The sequence below is a fragment of the Ambystoma mexicanum genome, chromosome 6p (assembly GCF_040938575.1).
Source record: "Ambystoma mexicanum isolate Mex_15411 chromosome 6p, UKY_AmexF1_1, whole genome shotgun sequence".
In the NCBI taxonomy this organism is placed as follows: Eukaryota; Metazoa; Chordata; class Amphibia; order Caudata; family Ambystomatidae; genus Ambystoma; species Ambystoma mexicanum.
The window spans coordinates 286,092,329-286,114,823 of record NC_090935.1 but is presented as its reverse complement, the minus strand read 5'-3'; positions in this window follow the sequence as shown (position 1 = coordinate 286,114,823).

Here is a 22,495-nt window from a genome sequence, read left to right as displayed (position 1 = left end):
ACCATATGCAAATCAGGCTTGGCCCCACCCCCAAAGGGGTAGTCCAGCCCGAACTGCTAGGTCACATCCCTTTTGCACGAGACCACAAGCATCCCCAGACATGTTTCAGCCTTGTTGGGCGTCATCAGTGAGGAGTAGCTTGGGTCTCTAGGCCCAGCAGGCAAGGGACCCACGTCTGGGCATACCCTTCCCACTCGGGGTGACAATAGCAAAACAAAAGAGTTGATGGCTGGAAGGTTTAGAATAAATCTTGACCTCTGGCATTGCTCTGGGCAACCCTCCAGACCATCGTTCTTCGCCTGCCAAGCCATTACAAAAGGGGAAAAACCATATGCAAATCAGGCTTGGCCCCACCCCCAAAGGGGTAGTCCAGCCCGAACTGCTAGGTCACATCCCTTTTGCACGAGACCACAAGCATCCCCAGACATGTTTCAGCCTTGTTGGGCGTCATCAGTGAGGAGTAGCTTGGGTCTCTAGGCCCAGCAGGCAAGGGACCCACGTCTGGGCATACCCTTCCCACTCGGGGTGACAATAGCAAAACAAAAGAGTTGATGGCTGGAAGGTTTAGAATAAATCTTGACCTCTGACATTGCTCTGGGCAACCCTCCAGACCATCGTTCTTCGCCTGCCAAGCCATTACAAAAGGGGAAAAACCATATGCAAATCAGGCTTGGCCCCACCCCCAAAGGGGTAGTCCAGCCCGAACTGCTAGGTCACATCCCTTTTGCACGAGACCACAAGCATCCCCAGACATGTTTCAGCCTTGTTGGGCGTCATCAGTGAGGAGTAGCTTGGGTCTCTAGGCCCAGCAGGCAAGGGACCCACGTCTGGGCATACCCTTCCCACTCGGGGTGACAATAGCAAAACAAAAGAGTTGATGGCTGGAAGGTTTAGAATAAATCTTGACCTCTGGCATTGCTCTGGGCAACCCTCCAGACCATCGTTCTTCGCCTGCCAAGCCATTACAAAAGGGGAAAAACCATATGCAAATCAGGCTTGGCCCCACCCCCAAAGGGGTAGTCCAGCCCGAACTGCTAGGTCACATCCCTTTTGCACAAGACCACAAGCATCCCCAGACATGTTTCAGCCTTGTTGGGCGTCATCAGTGAGGAGTAGCTTGGGTCTCTAGGCCCAGCAGGCAAGGGACCCACGTCTGGGCATACCCTTCCCACTCGGGGTGACAATAGCAAAACAAAAGAGTTGATGGCTGGAAGGTTTAGAATAAATCTTGACCTCTGACATTGCTCTGGGCAACCCTCCAGACCATCGTTCTTCGCCTGCCAAGCCATTACAAAAGGGGAAAAACCATATGCAAATCAGGCTTGGCCCCACCCCCAAAGGGGTAGTCCAGCCCGAACTGCTAGGTCACATCCCTTTTGCACGAGACCACAAGCATCCCCAGACATGTTTCAGCGTTGTTGGGCGTCATCAGTGAGGAGTAGCTTGGGTCTCTAGGCCCAGCAGGCAAGGGACCCACGTCTGGGCATACCCTTCCCACTCGGGGTGACAATAGCAAAACAAAAGAGTTGATGGCTACTCCTCACTGATGACGCCCAACAAGGCTGAAACATGTCTGGGGATGCTTGTGGTCTCGTGCAAAAGGGATGTGACCTAGCAGTTCGGACTGGACTACCCCTTTGGGGGTGGGACCAAGCCTGATTTGCATATGGTTTTTCCCCTTTTGTAATGGCTTGGCAGGCGAAGAACGATGGTCTGGAGGGTTGCCCAGAGCAATGCCAGAGGTCAAGATTTATTCTAAACCTTCCAGCCATCAACTCTTTTGTTTTGCTAACAACACTGCCTATGTACCTTTGCACATTGAGCCGCCAAGTGTAGTGCCATTGGAAAGTACGTCCAGTGGAAAGTTCAGTAAAAGAATGCAAGATTTGTGCATCAACATTCATCCACATGAGCACCCATAACCACAAAATGGAGGTATGAAACAGTTTCTGCAGTATGTTTACAACTCCGTCAGAAGTGCCTCTGCGCACAGTATCTGCCAGTGAGCGTCCATTACGTTCCTTAAAAGGTTACTGTTTTTTTCTCCCATCCACTATCATCAAGTGGCACCTCAAGTGTATATGCTTGCAATGTTTCCATTTACCAGTATCACCCATTGTAATATGGAAATAGGAACTCTCTTCTTTCCTTCTGACAAAACTACGACTTTTTTCCCCACTAATGCATCTCCTACATAAATCGTAAAAACATGCCACCAAAACCACCACTGAATGTATGTTACCAACCTAAAGCAACATCCGAACATCTCACTTTCTCCACAGTTGTGGATCGCTGTAGGCTACACTATTGCAACAGCCTCGTTCTAAATCTGCCTGCTTGTACTCTCTGTCCTCTGCAACTCATCCAGAAGGAGTCTGCGCTCCTTGTGCTTGGTCTCAAGCTCAGGGATTGTATCTCACTGGGACTGAAATGTCTGCATAAGCTCCCAGTAGCAGCGAAGAATAAGGTCAAAATAGTCTGCATTATGCACAAGGCCTAAGGCCTAAGTAAAAGGCACGATGGTGGCAAGTGCAAAGATAGGTGCAGACATCAGGTGGTGGTGGAACTGTTAGGGATACAGAAACAGTCCCCAAGTGCAGGGTTTGCCAGAAAGCCAGTGCATGGGTGCGACTGGTGGAGGGAGGTTGCCTGGGCCCGAGATCAGAGGTTGGCCAGGTAACCAGCGCAGAATCAGTTTTAGACACAAAGTCAGCAGGGGATAGGAGGAGAAAAAGCAGAGGCAAAGAGGTGCTTCTGGAACCGGCGATGCATCTTCTCATGTTTGTTTCAGGGCCGCAGGGAGAATGATGCAGAGGGCACCCCCAGCCAAAGAAAGATATATACCAGCAACTGATTGCTTGCTGAAGCGAGTGACCCTGAGGGAGTTGGAGGCGGATGAGGATAATGGTCGAGCATGGAGAAATGTAGGAAGTGACAGTTGCAGGTATTGAGGCCCCAGGGCCCAGAAGGCCTGGTGGTATGCTTGAGAAAACCACCTTGGCAGTGGGAAAAATCTGCATCACTTCTTCCATCAACTTATTTAGGAGATGGATCAAAAGTCCACAGGACATGTACCCCAAATGTACAGCTCCATAATACAGTACGCCAAAATCAACCGTACCGAGAAAGGTCACACATCTGCCAAGGTCACCCAGACCACTGAAACTACCCTCATAGACAGTGCCCCAGAAAGCCTTCACCCCTTCAAATACAGAATTAGCAGGCAGGACTCTTTGTGCAGCATACATGTACAGATCTTGCACAAAGGTATCACCCACTAGTAGAACTATGCGCCTCTCCATCGCTGCCTGACACCCTCACTGCACAGACTGATGGGGAAAAATAGTACCGGCCCTTCCTGTGAGCCACACCCTCGACACCTGATTGGCTACTTCCCGTAGTTCCACTTCCATGCCCACCATGCTGAAAAGGACACGATATGGTATGTGCACTTTCTCAGCTACAGTGAGGGCCGCACCCCATTAAAACTGGGACCGTCCTTCTTCCCTTTCCACTCCAGCCATGCATCCCAGGCGCTAGGCCCTCACCACAGACAACCCACCATAGTAGACCTTATGTTTAAATGCTCCTGTCATGTGCAAATCACTCCGCATCTGCAATTGAGCCTGCCAGCTTTCACCCTAGCCACATGTTGGCATACATGGCTGCATAACGTTGCGTCGGGTGCTGAACGGAATGTATCATTTATCACTAATGTCACCCATAGTTGCAGGCCCAAGCGGAGTGGTAAAGCTCCCCTTGTGGGAGGATTGGTGCTATTAGCACCCCAGCCCCACCCCAGCAACCCCAGTACTGGGGTACTCCAGTACCCCAGTACTGGGGTGCTAATAGCTTGTTTTCTCGCTTTCCATTTCAGAAAGGAAGAAAAGAAAAAGACAAAAAATGGCCACCGGGGAAGGGAAAACAAAGTCTGTTTCCCTTTCCATGGCAGCCATTGAAAATAATTTTAAAAAGTTAACAAACAAAATGGCCACCTTGGAAAGGGAGAAGGGACTGCACATAGATCCTTCTCCCTTTCCATGGCTGCCTTTCAAAAAATAGGATTTGTTTTTTTTTTTAAATGGCCACCATGGAAAGGTTGAGAATGGACTATCTGTAGTCCCCACTTCCTTTCTAATGCGGCCTGTCGCAGAATGGGAGCGGACGCGCTGGAAACAGAAGTAATTTAGCGCGTCCGCACCTGATGAGGAGCAAAAAATCAGGTATGTGAAGGGAAAGGGGAGTGTGGAGGGGTGCACCTGCCTGATACCCCAGTGGGTAGGGATGGCAGCCTCCAGCCATGAGCAGGCTTGGAGCGGGGGGGATTTCCATGTGGTAATTTCCCCCTTCTGAGCCTCCTCATTAGCTGGGAGGCTGCCACCACCCCTTTGCCAGTTCTAATTCATGATAAATTATGTAGCAGGTCATGGTACCATAGTGTCAAATAAAGCAGATAGGTCAGTCAAGAGAATCCTGTTCCCCCACTGATCCGCCAATGGCACTTAGACAGGTATGGCTCTCCTGCAATCAAATCAAATGGTATATTGCTCCCTGATATTTCCTGTCTGGCAATGTCCATCAAGGCCATCTTTGCATTTCTGGTGAAGACGGAGGTGGGGACAAGAGCAATCTTAACCAAATGATGATAATGTTCACACTAGTAATCAATGTCCTGAACCTACCACCCCCTTGATTGCAGCTGGAGTATGTGGTGAATCAGAAGAAGGAGTTGTACTAAGCATTGACATGTTTTATGGGTCTTTATATAAAAAATAAGAAAAACACCTAACTAGCCCTACCCCTATGAGGGAAGTTTGGCTGTCTAACAAAACTAAAAGTTCAAAAGAAATAGTCCTTAATGGTCCAAATCCTGTTAATTAACTGGCCCTACCACTTAGGAAAAAATAACAAAAAGAAGGCCTTGTTTTTAAAGGTTCATCGATTTCTCACAATACAGTCCTCAACTTCTCTATAGGTTCTGTATGCCAAGTTTTAAGTCTTTATAAATATTCCATGTGGTTCCCTTTTCCCAGGAATATAAGGTTTTCTTACCACAATTCCACCATTTCTTACTTGGTGCTTAGTAGTGTCCTTGTTTTGTTTTTAGGAAATGGAACCCTCCAGGTTCACTCTCTGCCCAGTTCTGTTTATTATGTGTCATGTTTCCAGGACTCCGCAAAGTCCTCCGGCCCTCTGACAAGATTACTCTAGTGGGATCTTGGCGGGAATTTGCTAGTTAAGGTTTTCCGGGCTCCCGTAACCCTGGTAGCTCTCCCAGCCTAGGTTATAAATCTCTCTCAGTTTTCCAGGGTCTGCAAAACCATAGGTCCTTCTGCTAGGCTTGGTTTAGTGTGGTTTTGTTATGGCATCTGCCTGCTCAGGTTTTCTTAGCTCTCGTAACCTGCATGGCTTTGTTTCCCCCTCTCAGCAGCGTTATCTCTCAAGAGCGTTCCCTTTCTTCCCACTTGCTGGCTCGGCAGCTAATGCACTCTCTTGCGTAGATTAGGGATCCAATATCTGTGCAGCAGTCTGGTCTCGGGATCCGTTCACAGGCCCCAGGACCACTACTGTTTCCATGTAGTCATTCCACCAGACAAGACAGTTGCTTTATCATCTCCATCTCAATTTCAACCTTGGCTTCTTTGCCTGTCAGGATGCCAGCCTTCCGGCATCTGGTTAACGAGAAGGATTCTCTCTCTCTTCCCAAGTTCCTCATTCTTTTAAGTACGCCATCACAAACAAAAGGGGTGTGTCCCTGCTCTTTGACTGTGAAGGTCAGGCGAGATTCAGTATTACTTGAAGCCAAAGAGATTGGAAAAACATCACTAGTAGGAGAGTCAAAAACAGAAGTAACAACAGTCTTTCCAATGCTCATGTAGTCAGATAACTTATTCTGGACAGAGAGTTCCTTACTGGAAAGAGAGTCCTTGTCCCCAAAAGGGGAGTCATTTCCAATGAAGTACGACTTGCCTGAACCCTTAGGGAGGGCCTTTCTAAGCGGGTTCACCTCCCTAGCCTCTAAGAGGGTGGATGTCCTCTGGGGAGAAGGGTGAATAGTCCAGATTAGTCACAGGTACTGCAGCAATCGACTTTCATTATTACACCAAATGCATTGAGAGGCTTGTAATAGTATGCCCTTCAATTAACTACAGGAAGTGATTTATTCCAGTAATGGCCTGAAATAAATAGGGAGACATTGAGATATCTAGTAACCTTACTACTATATATCGTTCCTAATAGACTAGGACTTGTAGTGGACTTGTCCTCTAGGGGCACTCCTTTACACCTGAGAACGCCATCATTAACCTAAAAGTATAAATATAGCCAATTTCACTCCAGACTACTTATGCTGTTTAGCTTTTAATTATGTGCATCTCATTGTGCAGTCTTTCTGCCAGGGTTTTAATAGTATTATATGGTTTTCTGCTTGTTATTAATAATGCATATTCCTATGGGGGTCCTTGAAATATTTGTTCCCAGGATGAAATTCAACATCACTGATGATCACCATTAATTATTTCTTTACTCTTCTGACTGCATAAACATCATTAATATACAGTAGAAACTTAGAACCTGGCATATTCTAGCACTGCATTTGTGGTCTGCGGTTGAGTTTGTAGAAGTTAATTAATCACGTGTTATGTTGCTATTTTAGGAGTTATGTAAAGCGCTATAATCACCAGAAGGCCTCTATGCACTGTGAAGCTGTTAAAAATAATATCCTGCCCAGTGCTCGTAGAGCTGCGGCTTAATCAGTGGAAGTGCTTAACGATTTGGAATTCGTACTCGTTCCCCAGTTTGAGTCATGCTTCTTGAGCGGGGGTGGAAAATGGATTCCAGTGGCCCTGACTCCTAGCTCCCATATGTGGCAGGTGGAAAGTGAATGAGAACACTGAGATGATGTTAAACCATTTCCTCCAACCCAACCAGATAGAAAAAGAGCTATCCGCCCGAGTCTTTGAAGTCTGAAAAGATGCCAGGAGCGGATATGGGAGCAGTCAATGGCACTTAACACTTCTGGTGCTATCATGATTTTATTTCACTTTGACATGTCACCAGCACCACCGTTATGCACATGCAAGCTTCGTGTGTGTGCCCCTTCTACCATATGCCAGAATTGCTTCTCCACGCCTATTACTTCACGTGCCGTAACACGTCCATTTGACATCCCTCTGATCTGTGGATCACTTCGCTAAAAACAAAAAAATACGAATTCCTATGTGCGTTATGTCCTTTGCGTTTTCCCTTTATAACGCCGGTCTCAAAGACACTGCCACAGTTGATAGCATCTGTTACTTCTTAATAAATGCCTTCATACGTGCAATTAATCAATTGTTCTAGAAATGTAAAATCCTCATTTATCATACAAGCAGCGAACAGTGCTTAACAAACTCCACTAATTAGAGCTCATTTGTTTGAGATGGAAGGATCTATGTTAATGAGCGGTGTCCAATGTCATTCAGCGGTGCATTCAGTAAGATAGAATAAGGGGTACATTATGGCCTTGACCTCACACTGTCATAAGGTTAATATGGCATGTCCGAGTTTCAGCGCCACCAGGCTTGGATGGTAGGATGTTGTCCAACATAGCTGGCTCAGTCATAATATTTGCATTCTTGCTTTAATGAAAATTCTGTGATGTGTGGCCCTGGGCTCGTTGCCCCTTTAAGAAAGAGTGTCATGACTCTGTCATGACGCTCCTTAATAAAAGGAGTCCCGCTGGCACATGAGAGTCTGCAAACCCCTTCTACTGATACCCGCAGCCTATCACTGTGAAGACCCTGTGAAACCAGCACTACTGTGACAAGACCACACAGACCAAGAAGAACCCTAAACCCACGACTATATACTCAACCCGCGAAGATGTAGTAATGAGGCTAAAGCCTTGGTATCCAAAAACACAGCTGTTCCATTAAATCTAACAGCAGGAAGAAGACAGCCAGTGACGTGAGAGTCAGTGCAGCAGAGCCCCAGTGGCAGCAGTGGCAACTCCTGTTTGTGTCCATTCTTGTCTCCTGTCTGCCTTGTGACCACGGCCCAGCCCTGCAGCCCCTGCCTGGGTGCCCCCAGAGCTGAGGCTGCTACAGCTGGGGTTTTCCCCAGCCAAGGTGATCTGGACAAAGCAGCGTGTTCCCTGTCAGTTGTTAGCTGCGCATCCGCAGGAGTGTAAAAGTGAGGTGAGGGTCCAAGGCTTAAGCCATTTACGATTGATTTGCCACTTTGGGGGGTGTTGCAACCATTCAGGGAGGAGGAGGAGTGGAGGGGACGGGGAAGGCGATTTTGCGAGAAGATGTAGTTGGATTCAGCATTTATGTTCTGATGAGGCCCTCCATCTGGTTTTACACATTTGCCAAAAAGAGTACAAACGCAAAGTGGGTCCTTTCCAATCCCCGCGAGCATGAAGGTAAGGCAGAAAAGCAAGGCATACATGCTGTGTACCTTGCTCTTGTGATCCATGGGATGTTAATGGTGTTTGGCAGTGGAGACAGGAGAGGAAATGCGCGCCACCCCGCCTCCACATGCCCACACCACCTGCAAAACCACCTAGTTTTACAAGTTAATGGAAAGTTCACACAGGTGTAAAATGTACGGATCTCTATGGAAACCGCCAGCCATTTCACCTCTTGCTAAGAGAAGACTGATTTCACGAGTCAATTGAAAATGCTCTTTGCAAAGCACAATTCACAGACAGCATTTACACAAAACGGAGAGTGAAGGGAAAGCGTAAAGGAGATGTTTACTGTATTTACTCTTGGTATTGTATGGTACAAACACTTTTGAAGCTGATATTCAACTTAAAAAGGCGCATGGCGCTGAGCAAGAGAAACAATCAATGCAATAGAAGCTCAAAATGCAGTTTCCTCCCTCAACAGAAAACCGAACGGTCATGGTGGAAACAGACAAAAACAGTAGCAGACCCTCTCTAGAAAGAACATGGCATGATAACTTGTTGTATGTTTTTTTCCCAGTTTGACAGTCCGCACCCATCGCTTTTTGCTCACTGTACTTTTCACAAAGGGTCAATAAACATTTGCATATCAATGAAAAAATAGTCCACAGGCGCCCCTCTGCGAGAACGAACAAGGCTAAATGACCTGCTCTTTGGGAAGGTACCCACTCCAGAGTCTGCATCCACACTTTAGCTCACTGTGCCTTTCACACAAGGGAAATATCTATTTGCACATCAGTCTTTGTCCCGCTCACATGAGCAGTCCAGCACCCAAATGTTATAGCAATTCTCTTCTGAACAAGAGTACCAACAGCAACCCCACACACGTGTTTCAGCCTTGTTGGGCCTCATCAGTGAGGTGGAGCTGTGCCTCTCTGAGCACAGTGAGCAAGGGGTCCACGTCTGAATGAGCTTAGTAAACTTAGGGCGACTAAACCTAAGTCCCTTAAAAAATGAAAAAATTGTCCAATTGTCCATAGGCGCCCCTCAGCGAGAACCAACACGGCTAAATGACCTGCTCTTTGGGAAAGTACCCATTCAAGAGTCCGCATTTACACTTTAGCTCACTGTACCTTTCACAGAAGGGAAATAACCATTTGCATATCAGTCTTTGTCCCGCCCACATGGGCAGTACAGCACCAAAATGCTATGGCAATTCCCTTCTGAACAAGAGTACCAATAGCAAACCCATACACGTGTTTCAGCCTTGTTGGGCCTCATCAGTGAGGTGGAGCTGTGCCTCTCTGAGCACAGTGAGCAGGGAGTCCACGTCTGGGATCCCCCAGGTAATACAGGGCGAGAAACCCCAAGTTCCTTACAAGCACTGGCATAACAGAGGGCCCCCACCCCCGCGGTGCCTGGGCCCCCGCTAGCACATGTCCTGGCAGGGGCCCCCACTTGGGAAAAGAAATATAAAAAAAATATTTTTTCAAAAGATTTTTTTTTAAATTTCTTTTTGAAATCACTTTGCCTTCATAAAGACATTATTTATGTATCAGAAATAATGTCTTTAAGAAGACAGAGTGACTACAAAAAGAAACTTTCTTTTTGAAGTCCGAGCGCTCCTCTTACCCCATGACATGGAAGACCCCAGGCTGGAGGCCTGCATGTCATGGGGTGGGGGAGCCCTATGACTTCAAAAAGAAATAGCTTATTTTTGAAGTCACTTTGCCTTCATAAAGAAATGATTTCCGTTAAGGTTCGGTCCTTAACAGAAAAAAAAGTCTTTATGAAGTCAGAGTGATTTCAAAAAGAAACAATCAGCCTCATTACAAGTTTGGCGGTAGCCTTGCAGGTAAAACCGGCAGGTTGCCACCAAACCTGCGCTTTTTTCTGGCACCCACGAATAGGCAATTACGGGTCAATATGGCTCCACCGGACCCGGTAAATGCCCATTTGCGGGCGCCAGAAAAAAATGCTCCCCATTCCCATTTGATCCCCATAGGGTTCAATGGGAATGGGGAGCTCGGATGCACCGGCAGCATTCAGAATGGTGCTGGTGCATCCGACATGCTCTGCTCGCGGTTGCCGGTACACCCGCCAGGTCAGACCTGGCGGGCGGGAAGGCACCCGCGAGTACAACTCATAGTTTTCCGGTCTGGTAAGAACGGTACCGGCAAGCTTACCAGTACCGTTGTTACCGGACCAGCAAACTTATACTGGGACCCAATTTCATATTGAAGTAATAGGGCTCCTCTGAACCCAATGACATATGTGTGTGAGTGTATTGTGAAAGAGTGTACACTTAAATGTGGAGGTGGCTACCTGTGTGAGTGTATGGTGAAAGGGTGCACACAAATGTATGGGTGAGTGGGTGTGTTGTGTTCGTGTACAGTTAAAGGGTGCTCACTTAAATGTAAGGATGGCTGGGTGTGCATGCATGTATATGGTGAATGGTGTTTGTGCTTGTGTTCAAGGGTGCAACAAAACCTACATTTCGGGGGGCTGATCCTTCAAATGTTGGGAGAGGCGCTAACTTCACGGGTGGTGGGGAAGGCAAACTTATTTGTGTGGGGGCATCTAACTTCTTTACGCATTTTAATGAGACTATTCTACTGCAGCTTCAATGTTACAAGCAGTTAACTCTCTCCTTTAAGTGTGAAAACACCCACTTATGAATTGTTGTGAGAATGAACAGTCTCCTGTTCCCTTTCTACCCTTCCAATCACTTCCCTGGCATGAAAGTACTAAACCTACATCACAATTTCAATTGCCTAAAAAATTTGGCATTTGAATGCAGGTACTAGCAGTGAAATGATTTATATTAGTAACTGCTGGGCCCTTGTTAACAGCGAAACCCAAGTGCCATTTAACATCTGTGTCCTGTTCTGTCCGGCAACTGCTCGGAAGGTAAGCCAGGTTGAGTCAACATAGCCCAAAATGTCTGGGGGTGAGTGCTACAGCCCAGTAAACTGAATACTGTTAAGCCCCTACTTGTGTTTAATGCCTTAATTACTTATTGGTAATCGTCATTACTCCTAGCCCAATTCTTCCTTGTCCCTGTACTTGTGTATGCGGCATTATGCCTCATACACAAGCACTGGGATTAGGTAGAGGTACATGGAGGTAATGTCTGACTACCTGTATATTCGTTACTCCTAATCCCACTCTTCCTCATCCCAGTACTTATCAATGAGGCAAGGAGCCTCAAATGTAAACTCTGGGACAAGGAAGAGGGACATGAACGTAATTCTGGACTAAGGAGCTGATTTTGGAGGTTGGGGTAGGGCATTTGAGGGAGAGGGGATGTGTGGGCAGTGGGACTGTGCGATAAATCATAATGGTTGTCCTTGTCTAGGCTAGGCATGATATGTGGTATTAGTGGCTAAAGAGGCATTCTGGTGCAGCCAGTCTATTTATTCCTCAGTTTGGTATGACTTTTTTTAACTGCGCATTTCTGATAAAGCAGTCCTGCTAAGTGTAATTACCTGACTAGATTGGCATTTGGGTGCTGCCAGTCTAGCCATTTCTTACTGCAGCATTGTATATTTTTTTGAGCATCTGTGATAAAATGATAGGCTATAAGTCTATTATAACACGCCTGTACACAAGTTTTTCTTGGCGCGACAAGCAATGGAGTGAAGATAGAGGGTGAAGAAGACAAATGGTCTTACTAGGCATTATGTCATTCAAATCGTGCAAGCGCGAGAATGAGAAATGCAAGGGGAAATGGAGGGGGGGAGTGCAAGGAAGAAGGGAGGGGAAAACAGGGCTGTAATGCTCTGCATAAGTGCAGCCAGGACAGTGCGGCTCTCGGTAGTGCAAGGAGAACAAGGAACTGTAGGGTTACAGTTACAGTCCCTAAGTGCGTGGTAGGCTGGAGGCAGTGCAAGGGTGACTGATCAAGAAAGCGCCTGACTGGACTCAGGTAGACTCTGAGGGTGACCAAGCAACCAGTCGGTACAGCAGACAGGTAGGTCAGGTAGGTCAGCAGGGGAGGGAGAGAGCGAAAGCAGAGGAGAAGAGGAAAGTTTTGAGCTGCTTCCATAACATCAGGTGGTCCACTAAAGTTAGAGCGGGGCAGGGAGGCCATTCCAGAGGGAGGCATCTGCAGAGATGCAAGATCTACCCCCCACTCTCTGCCTGAAGAAGCGTCAAGCCCATAGAAAGTTGGAGGTAGCCGGGGGAAAGGCTCGAGAAAAAATGTATTTTGGAAGAGAGCGTTGGATGTAGTGTGGGCCCGACCCCAGGACGCCTTGTGGACAATGCAAAGGGTCTTGAACTTGATTCTTGCAACCACCGGGAGCCAGTGGAGAGATTTCAGGGCTGTAGAGATATAATCCCTGGGCTTGTGGCCAAGGATAAGTCTCGCTGTCCTGTTCTGGATTGGTTGTAGAGGGCTGAGAGTAGAGGAAGGTAGCTTGAGAAAGAGGCTGTTGCAGTAGTTTAGCCTAGAGAGAAACAGGGTTCTGCAGACAGTGAGCTTCTGGGGGAAAGTGAGAAATGGAAGAGACCCTTTGAGGAGGAGCAGCTGGTAGATAGTGGGATTTCTTGGCAAAGTCCGAGATGCGAGGAGAGAAAGAGAGAGTGGAGTCAAAGATGACACAAAAGGTTTTTTGCCTTGCAGGAAGGCGAAGGAAGAGGACCCAAGGTGGGCGACCAGAGTGAGAGAGGGAAAGCAGTGGCATGGGTCCCAATGAGAAGGATCTCCATCTTAATGGCACTAAGGTAGATATCGTTGGAGGTGCACCAATCCTGAATCACGGATAGACAGTCAGGAATGAGCATGAGAGGAACCTAAAGGAAAGCTGAGTGCCATCCGCATAACTATGAAAGTTAGAGGAGAAGGTAGAGATCAGGTGGGCCAAAGGGGCCAAGTAGAGGTTGAAAAACCAGGGTGAGAGGATAAAGCCCTGCGGAATGCCACAAGTAGAGAGAGAGAGAGGTGGCGGAGAGACAGGGACCAAGTTGGACCTGGGAGGGGCAGTCAAAGAGGAAGGAGGTCAGCCATTCCAGGGCCTGATCCGTGATGCCCAGGTTCTCGCGTAGTCGATTGATCACGATGGCGTGGTTGACTGTGTCGAAAGTAGAGGAAAGATCAAGGAGGATTAGGACAGAAGGAGTGCTGGAATCAAAGTTAGAGAGCAGATCTTCACGGGTGTTCAGGAGAGAAGTTTCCGTGCCTCTGGCAGCTCTGAAGCCAGACTGATGGTCATGGAGACAACCAACAGATTCCATGTGGAGAGTAAGCTGGGAGATGGCCAGCTTTTTTCCAAGTGTTTGCCAAGGAATGGGGTGATCTAGATTGGGCGATAATTTGCCAGACAGGTAGAATCAGCAGACGGCTTCTTGAGGAGTGGGTGCACAAGGGAGTGCTTAAGGGGAGAGGGGAATGTTCCACTGGTGAAAGAGTGATTACAGAAATCGGCCAAGGTGCAGCAAGGGCATCAATATGGTCCTTGATGTTTCTGGAGGAGCAGGGAGCACCTGTTTGGACAACACTTTCATGAATCGGACGTGTCTAGAAACCTTTTCAGGTTTTTTCAGAGAGAAAGAGAAGAAAGGAAAAGGAGGGGTAGAGATGGCCAAAGGGGGGCCGAGAGAGGAAGAGGTTGAGGAAGAGGAGATAGTGGACAGGATGTCCTGAGGTTTAGCAGAGACGTGCGAGGCCAGAGCCATACAGAGGGCCTTGGAGGGAACAGGAGAGGTGGAGACTGCAACAGGATTGACCAGTTCCATGCAGATTTTAAAGAGTTTGACTGTGTAGTTAGAGGCTGCAGGGACGCAGGATTGAATGTGTGCTGTCTTCTTGATGAGTGTTATTGCTTCGACTGGCGTTTTTGTGCAACGAGTCTAGGTATGTCTAAATGTGGCCTGGCATGCTTTACTGTAATGTTATAACGTGTCTACACTGGTCCACATTGTGCAGCCAGTGGGACATGTTTTCAATGTGGCATGGCATTTTTAATAGCAACGCATTAATGTTCCTGTGTACTGTTGGTGACTTGCATGTATTGGATTGGTGTTACCTTACAAAACAATTGCAAACACTCTGGCTTTTTAGCCAATTTATCTCAGAACGTGTGTTGTATATTGCATTAAAACACATATTTATATCTTTCTCCTAGTACAGTGTGTGGCATACCCCTTCAGCTGCACGTTCATGCGTATTGTGCAAGCGTGATAATCTAGGCCTACCCAGAGTGTAGCACGACCTGTGATTTGTTGCCTAGTTGGGGGGACCCCCTCAGCATGGCTCGCAGGGGGGACCCACATTTTGTGTTACGCCACTGCTTACAAAAATACAAAAATGGTAGCAAGCGCCCATCTCTAGAAAAAACATGGCATGATAACGTGTTCTGTGGGTTTTTCTCACTTTGAGAGTCCGCAGCCATCGCTTTTTGCTCATTGTACTTTTCACAAAGGAGGAATGTTCATTTGCATATCAGTCTGTGTCCTGCCAACAAGGGCAGTCCAGCACCAAAATTCCAGGCAAACCTCCTTTGAACAAGAGTACCAACAGCAACCCCAGACACATGTTTCAGCCTTGTTGGGCCTCATCAGTGAGGTGGAGCTGTACCTCTCTGAGCACAGTGAGCAAGTGGTCCAAATCTCGGTTCGACCCAGGTAACTTAGGGTGAGAAACCCCAAGTGCCTTGAAAAAATAAAAAAACGGTAGCATGCGCCCCATCTAGAAAGAACATGGGATGATAACCTGTTCTGTGGTTTTTTTCCCACTTTGAGAGTCCGCAGCCATCGCTTTTTGCTCACTGTACTTTTCGCAAAAGGAGGAATAACCATTTGCATATCAGTCTTTGTCACACCCACAAGGGCAGTCCAGCACCGAAATGCCAAGCAAACCTCCTTTGAACAAGAGTACCAACAGCAACCCCAGACACGTGTTTCAGCCTTGTTGAGCTTCATCAGTGAGGTGGAGCTGTGCCTCTGTGAGCACAGTGAGCAGGGGGCCCACGTCTGGGTTTCCCCAGGTAACTAAAAGTGAGAAACCCCAAGTTCACAGCAAAAATACAAAAACAGTAGCAGGCAACCCTCTCTAGAAAGAGCATGGCATGAGAACCTGTTCTGTGATTTTTTCCCACTTTGAGTCCGCAGCCATCGCTTTTTGCTCACTGTACTTTTCACAAAGAAGGCATTCCATTTGCATATCAGTCGCTGTCATGGTGGAAACAGGACTTGACTTTTGCACTTTGTTTTGTGAGAGTGGAAAATTGCATGCTTGGGATTCAACAGAACGTAGGTGTTTATGTTGGTAGGCTGCATGCAAATAGCAGTTTTAATAAAAATGACTCCCAAAGTCTAAAAACAAGCAAAAGAAGAGTTTACGCTTACTCGGTTTTGCAAAAAAAAAGTGTAAATGCTGACTGTCGTTAATGCATGGCAGACAACATTTACAATTAATTTCTATGGAATCTGCCTGCATTTATTTATTTATTTATTTATGGATCATTAGTTAGGCGAGATCAAGGCTTTGGGTCAGGCGTATGTGGCAGGGAAGGAAGGGTGTAAAGTGTTCACGGATGGTTCGAAGGATCCTGTGTCTGGGAGAGTGGATATGGCGTATTATCTGGAAAGCACTGGGGAGTATAAAGTGGGGCGACTGACGAATGACGTGTCGATTTGTACGGCTGAGTTGTGGCGATTGCATTGGCGATCGATAGGGTGTGCGAGTTGGGGTTAGAGAAGGTGGTGGTGTTTTCAGAATCATTGAGTGGGTTGCAGGCGATTTTGGCAGGGGATGGTGTTAGGAAGGATGTGATTTTGGACATCAGGAGGAAGATTGATCGGTGTGCGCGTGGGGGATGGATCTGGAGTTGGCGTGGGTTCCCAGTCACAGTGGTTTTTGGTTAATGAGTTGGTGGATTTGGCGGCGGGTGCGGGTATGAGGAAAGGAACGGTTGATGTGAGGATACCTTTGTGTGGATGAGGTGAAGGCTGTGGTGGTGAAGCGGGTTATGGATGAGTGGCAGGAGAGGTGGGAGAGTGGGGTGAAGGGCAGGTGGATGTTTGGTGTTCGTGAGAAAGTGTCTGTGAAGATGGATGCAGGGAAACTGGAATGGACAAGGAGGGAGGAAGTGATGCTGAACCGGTTGAGGACAGGGCATGTGGGGCTGAATGACAGTCTATTTCGAGTGGGGATGCGTGAGTCGAGGGACTGTGTGGTGTGTGGGGTGCCTGAGACTGTGGGACATTTTTTGCTTGCATGTGAGAGGCATGTCGAGGAGAGAGAGTTGATGAGGGTTTGGATGTCTGCGCTGGGAGTGGCTGAACTGAGTGGGAAGGCTTTGCTGGGAGGAGGCGGGGTGAGAGGCAGAGAGAGGAGCAGTGTGCTGCTAGATTTTGTGGGGCAGACGGGGCGGTGGGAGGAGTTATGAGACTGTGAGGGCTGTGTGTAAGATTGGTGGGGTAGGTGCACATCATCCTTTTGGATGGGGAAGTGCCTGCGTGGGTCCACCCACGCTGACGATAATTTGAAGAAGAAGCTTATACAATTAGCAAAACTGTTTCAAAGCACCCACAGGGTGACAGGGGGGGAGAGAGGGAGGTAGACAATGAATTACAACAAAGATAAGTAATTAAATTAATAGTACAAACAAATAGTGAGAATAACAGGGAGGGGAAACAAACCTTCTTTCCCTTTTCCCTTATGAGTGTTCAGAACGTTCAAGCGCAGGGGGAGGAGGGGTGAGTGATAGGTGCTGTGGTGTTAATGGAGAAGTGACTCCAAGTGGAATCAATAGGAAACCATTGGTTTTATGCCAGCATTAAAGGCTCATGTTAGTTGTTAACCAGGAACCTCATTATAAGTTTGCCGGTCCGGTAAATACGGTACCGGTAAGCTTGCTGGTACCGTAGTTACCGGACCGGCAAATTAAGAGTTCTGCTCGCGGGTGCCTTCCCGCCCGCCAGGTCTGACCTGGCGGGCGTACCAGCACCCGCGAGTATAGCATGTCGGATGCACCGGCACCATTTTGAATGGTGCCGGTGCATCCGACCTCCCCATTCACATTGATCCCTATTGGGCTCAAATGGGAATGGGGAGCATTTCATTCTGGCGCCCGCTAATGGGCAATTACAGGGTAATTGACCCAGTAATTGCCCATTTGGGGGTGCCGGAAAATTTCACAAGTTTGGTGGCAGCCTTGTCGGTTTTAAGAGCAAGGCTACCGCCAAAAATATAATGAGGCCCATTGTGTCGGGGAGGTGGAATGCAAAACAGAAATATTAAGTCCATTTTATGCCCCTAGTCCACCTGCAAAATCCCCTTTCTACACAAATAAAGTGTAAACACCTTACAGTATGGTTTTACACCTTACTTTTATATTTCAGAGTTTACACAATAACCCCTTTGCAGGCGGAATAGGGCACAAACTCGTGTAACATTCATCTGTGCATTGTAAACGTTAAGGAAAATTGCTTGGATAGGACCCAACAGCATGAAAGCGCTGGTGTTGGTGTGCTGCCTTCCATGCAATCACCATTTCTTGCAAAAGGACCTTCCTGCTGGTTGGGTGCAACTGGCATACGTTGCCCTGCTCATGGTACAGGGACTCACTAGTCTGTGACCTTTAGTTTTAGGAATATAGCTGATCTAAAAATATTGATTTCTTGCTAATTTCTCTCCCCTTTGAAAAGTGGGAAGCATCCCTGCACTGCTGCTCTCCCGAAATTCATTGGGTTGATCTTGCTGGTCACCGTTCTTTCACTTGCCTTCTGTGACTCTCTCCCCCTTCTTTTTTCTTCCTTCTGCCAACCTGTGCTTTCTGTCTCCCCGATGTGCCCTTTTCCTTTCTTAGCTGCTACTTCTGCTCTCACTTGCTTTGTCTCCCTCTGCTTACTCATCAAAACAGCAAGTCCCCACAAACCAGCTTCCTATCCTTTTCACTAAGAGCGAGTGTTCACAGATACCAAAGTATCAAGTCATGATAACCCCCTACTCAAAAGAAGGCCGAATAACCATGTAGTTTTTAAAAAAATATATACATATTTTAATTTTTTAGTATTTTCAACAACAAATTGTACTCAACAATATTGTACTAAAAACAATTATACAACAACAACATTTGGAATTAATTTCTCTGTTTATATATGACTTGTCTATCTGGACTAGGGATTCATATCGAAAACCCTTTCCGTGCCCCACCCGGGGGTCTGTGTGTTAACCCTCAATGATATTATTTATGCCCTTCCTAATTTACATGGGCAAGGAGAGTGTGCCAACACTGTGTTCATGTGTTTCTAGGACCAGCATAAATCTTGATTGCTACAGAAATATATATACGGAATCATCCCCAATACATATTCTGCTGGTTCTGTCTTCAGGGCACTTGTATTTTCCAGTGTGTTACGTGTAACATTGCGTGGTACCAGCCATGGTTCCAATAATTCTAAAGACACAAAAAAATAAAAAATATAAACATTCTAAAAAACATGGTAATGTAACTTAAAACATGACATTTCATACATTGGATCTGTATCAACTTCATCTCTATTTTCTAATACCAGTGAAAGGATATGTTACATCGTAGTATCCTTGTACACCACTCGAATTTCATTTCTTTAACATGCGGTCTCTTTGCATTTCGCATATCTATATCTTTCTCTGAACATTTGCATATATATCACTTATAGCCAATGTAATTGTTATATCAATATTTCCCAGAGTTTCCATCCTTTTCTTTACCGTTATCATTGAATGTTATGAACCCCGGGTAACTCGTGATTCAAACTTCATCGTAATTTACCTAGAAATGGTTTCGTTCGCCAAAATGTTGGGCGGTCTGTATACTATATCCGCCCTCAGCGAGAGACGTTCTTCTCTGTGTCACCAAAGTGGCTATTCTTGCTGTGTGAATTCGGCCTCAAGCCGTGTAATTCTAAGACAAAGAAAATACATTTCCCTAGGTTTAATCATTATCATTTAATGGGAATGGGAAACTGCATATTTTCTTTCACCCGCCTTACCGGTTTAAAGATTTTCAAGATTTATCTGGGTGTAACTAGCTCCACGCGGGAGACTCCACTTTCTCACTGAGTTCTCGCTTTACACACAGCACTAGAGACGTTGGAGGTGTACCTACTGACGGACAGAATAGTGCGAGCACGCTTTTCCCGGACGAGGTAAGAACCATGAAAGAGAAACTTGGGAGTCGCAAGACACGGACGATCATACGTTTCTGAATCCTCTCCCCCTTCTGATCCAACAGGCATTAAAACTACCGGCACACGTAAAGCGAGAACTCAGTGAGAAAGTGGAGTCTCCCGCGTGGAGCTAGTTACACCCAGATAAATCTTGAAAATCTTTAAACCGGTAAGGCGGGTGAAAGAAAATATGCAGTATCCCATTCCCATTAAATGATAATGATTAAACTTAGGGAAATGTATTTTCTTTGTCTTAGAATTACACGGCTTGAGGCCGAATTCACACAGCAAGAATAGCTACTTTGGTGACACAGAGAAGAACGTCTCTCGCTGAGGGCGGATATAGTATACAGACCGCCCAACATTTTGGCGAACAAAGCCATTTCTAGGTAAATTACGATGAAGTTTGAAACACGAGTTACCCGGGTTTCATAACATTCAATGATAACGGTAAAGAAAAGGATGGAAACTCTGGGAAATGTTGATATAACAATTACATTGGCTATAAGTGATATATATGCAAATGTTCAGAGAAAGATATAGATATGCGAAATGCAAAGAGACCGCATGTTAAAGAAATGAAATTCGAGTGGTGTACAAGGATACTACGATGTAACATATCCTTTCACTGGTATTAGAAAATAGAGATGAAGTTGATACAGATCCAATGTATGAAATGTCATGTTTTAAGTTACATTACCATGTTTTTCAGAATGTTTATATGTTTTTATTTTTTTGTGTCTTTAGAATTATTGGAACCATGGCTGGTACCACACAATGTTACACGTAACACACTGGAAAATACAAGTGCCCTGAAGACAGAACGAGCAGAATATGTATTGGGGATGATTCCGTATATATATTTCTGTAGCAATCAAGATTTATGCTGGTCCTAGAAACACATGAGCACAGTGTTGGCACACTCTCCTTGCCCATGTAAATTAGGAAGGGCATAAATAATATCATTGAGGGTTAACACACAGACCCCCGGGTGGGGCACAGAAAGGGTTTTCGATATGAATCCCTAGTCCAGATAGACATGTCATATATAAACAGAGAAATTAATTCCAAATGTTGTTGTTGTATAATTGTTTTTAGTACAATATTGTTGAGTACAATATGTTGTTGAAAATACTAAAAAATTAAAATATGTATATATTTTTTGATAAACTACATGGTTATTCGGCCTTCTTTTGAGTAGGGGGTTTTCATGACTTGATACACAGGTATCTGTGAACACTCGCTCTTAGTGAAAAGGATAGGAAGCTGGTTTGTGGGAACTTGCTGTTTTGATATTTAACTGTCCTCACCCACCCAGCCCCTAAAAAGAGGACTGTCTGTAGCTCATAAGGACGGATCCCTCTGCTTACTTACACCCACTGAATTCGCAGCCTGGACTTCTTTGTGCGTTCTACCCCCTCGTCTCTACTGCCGTTGGCTCACTCCCTTGTGCTGTGTTCTGCACTTCATTACCTTACCCTTTGGATTGACTCTGGAGCCTTGCTTTGCTTGCATTGTCCTACCTGCAACCACTGATTGTCTCTCGATCCATGCTTATTTAAATTGACTTACCTGCAACCACAGACTGTCTCTGGATCCTTGCTCGTTTGCATTGACTTACCTGCAACCACCGGCTGTCTCTGGATCCTTGCTTGTTTGCATTGACTTACCTGCAAACACAGATTGACTTTGAAACTTGTGATGCTTTTGCCTGATGCATGCCTCATGTATCCCCTAAATCCCTGATGCAAGGCTTTTCCAGTCTGTAATCACTTACCTGCCTTAGCTTAATTTTCTGCATGCCTGATGTAGCCCCTCATTCTTTGAGGTGAGGCTTTCCCAGTCTGTAGTCACTTTTACCTGTTTGTCTCATTTGCATGTCTGTTTTCTCCTTAATTCAGTTGACCTACTTGTTCCTGCACATTTTAACTGTTTGCATTCTGTACCTCTTACCTTCTCCCCTCCAGCACTCCTTTTCCTCTCCCTCTTCCCCCTTTTTTATGTCTCAGCACTTGCATGTTCTAAATCGTCTCACGATCTAGTCAGAGCATTTTGTTTGTTTTGCCCCCCTTCTACCCAACCTTGCACTTCCCCTCTGCTCTCATGCTATAGCACTTGCACCTTTCCGAATGCTTTAAGGCCTTTAAGAACGTTTTTGTTTTTTGTTTTTATTCCCTTCTGCCCTTTTCTATTTCCACCCCCTTGTCTCGATGTGTCCTGAAACATAATTCTGCTGTCTATTGCGCATTACAAATAACCAATAAATAAATAAATACACTATCACCTCATCACCCATATTCCTTTCCTAGGTAAGAACCTCGAGAAAGCAGTAGCCACACGACTGCAGCAACACATCAACGCCAACAATCTCCTCCAAACCTACAAATCCAGCTTCAGACCCAGAGGCAGCAGAGACAGCAACCATACAGGTGGTCGAAAGCGCTCTCAACCTCCTTGATGACGGCCGCCCCTGCCTCCTGGTTTTACTCGACCTCTCAGACGCTTTCGACACAACAGACCACCCGGTGCTCATGGACAACCTACATCCGTGCATGGGGATCAGCAACCTTGTCCTACGCTGGTTCAAGTCCTACCTCGCCAACGGACAGCTTTGTTCAGATGGACTCCTCTAGTTCACTAATGCTACCCGTCACCAGTGGAGTCATGCATGGTTCCATCCTCTACTCACTGATCTTCAATCTATACATGGAGCAGCTGGGAACCCTCCTAGCCACACACAACAGCCACATCTAGCAATACATCGACGACACACAGCTATACCTCAACATCAACTCCATCAAGGACATCCATAGGCTCAAAACCTGCCTCTTGCTGATCCAGTCTTGGATGTCCAGTGCATACTTGTAGCTCAACCCCTCCAAGAGTGAATTCATACTCCTCACCAACAACAGGGAACAACCAGATATACAGATCTGGCTATCAATC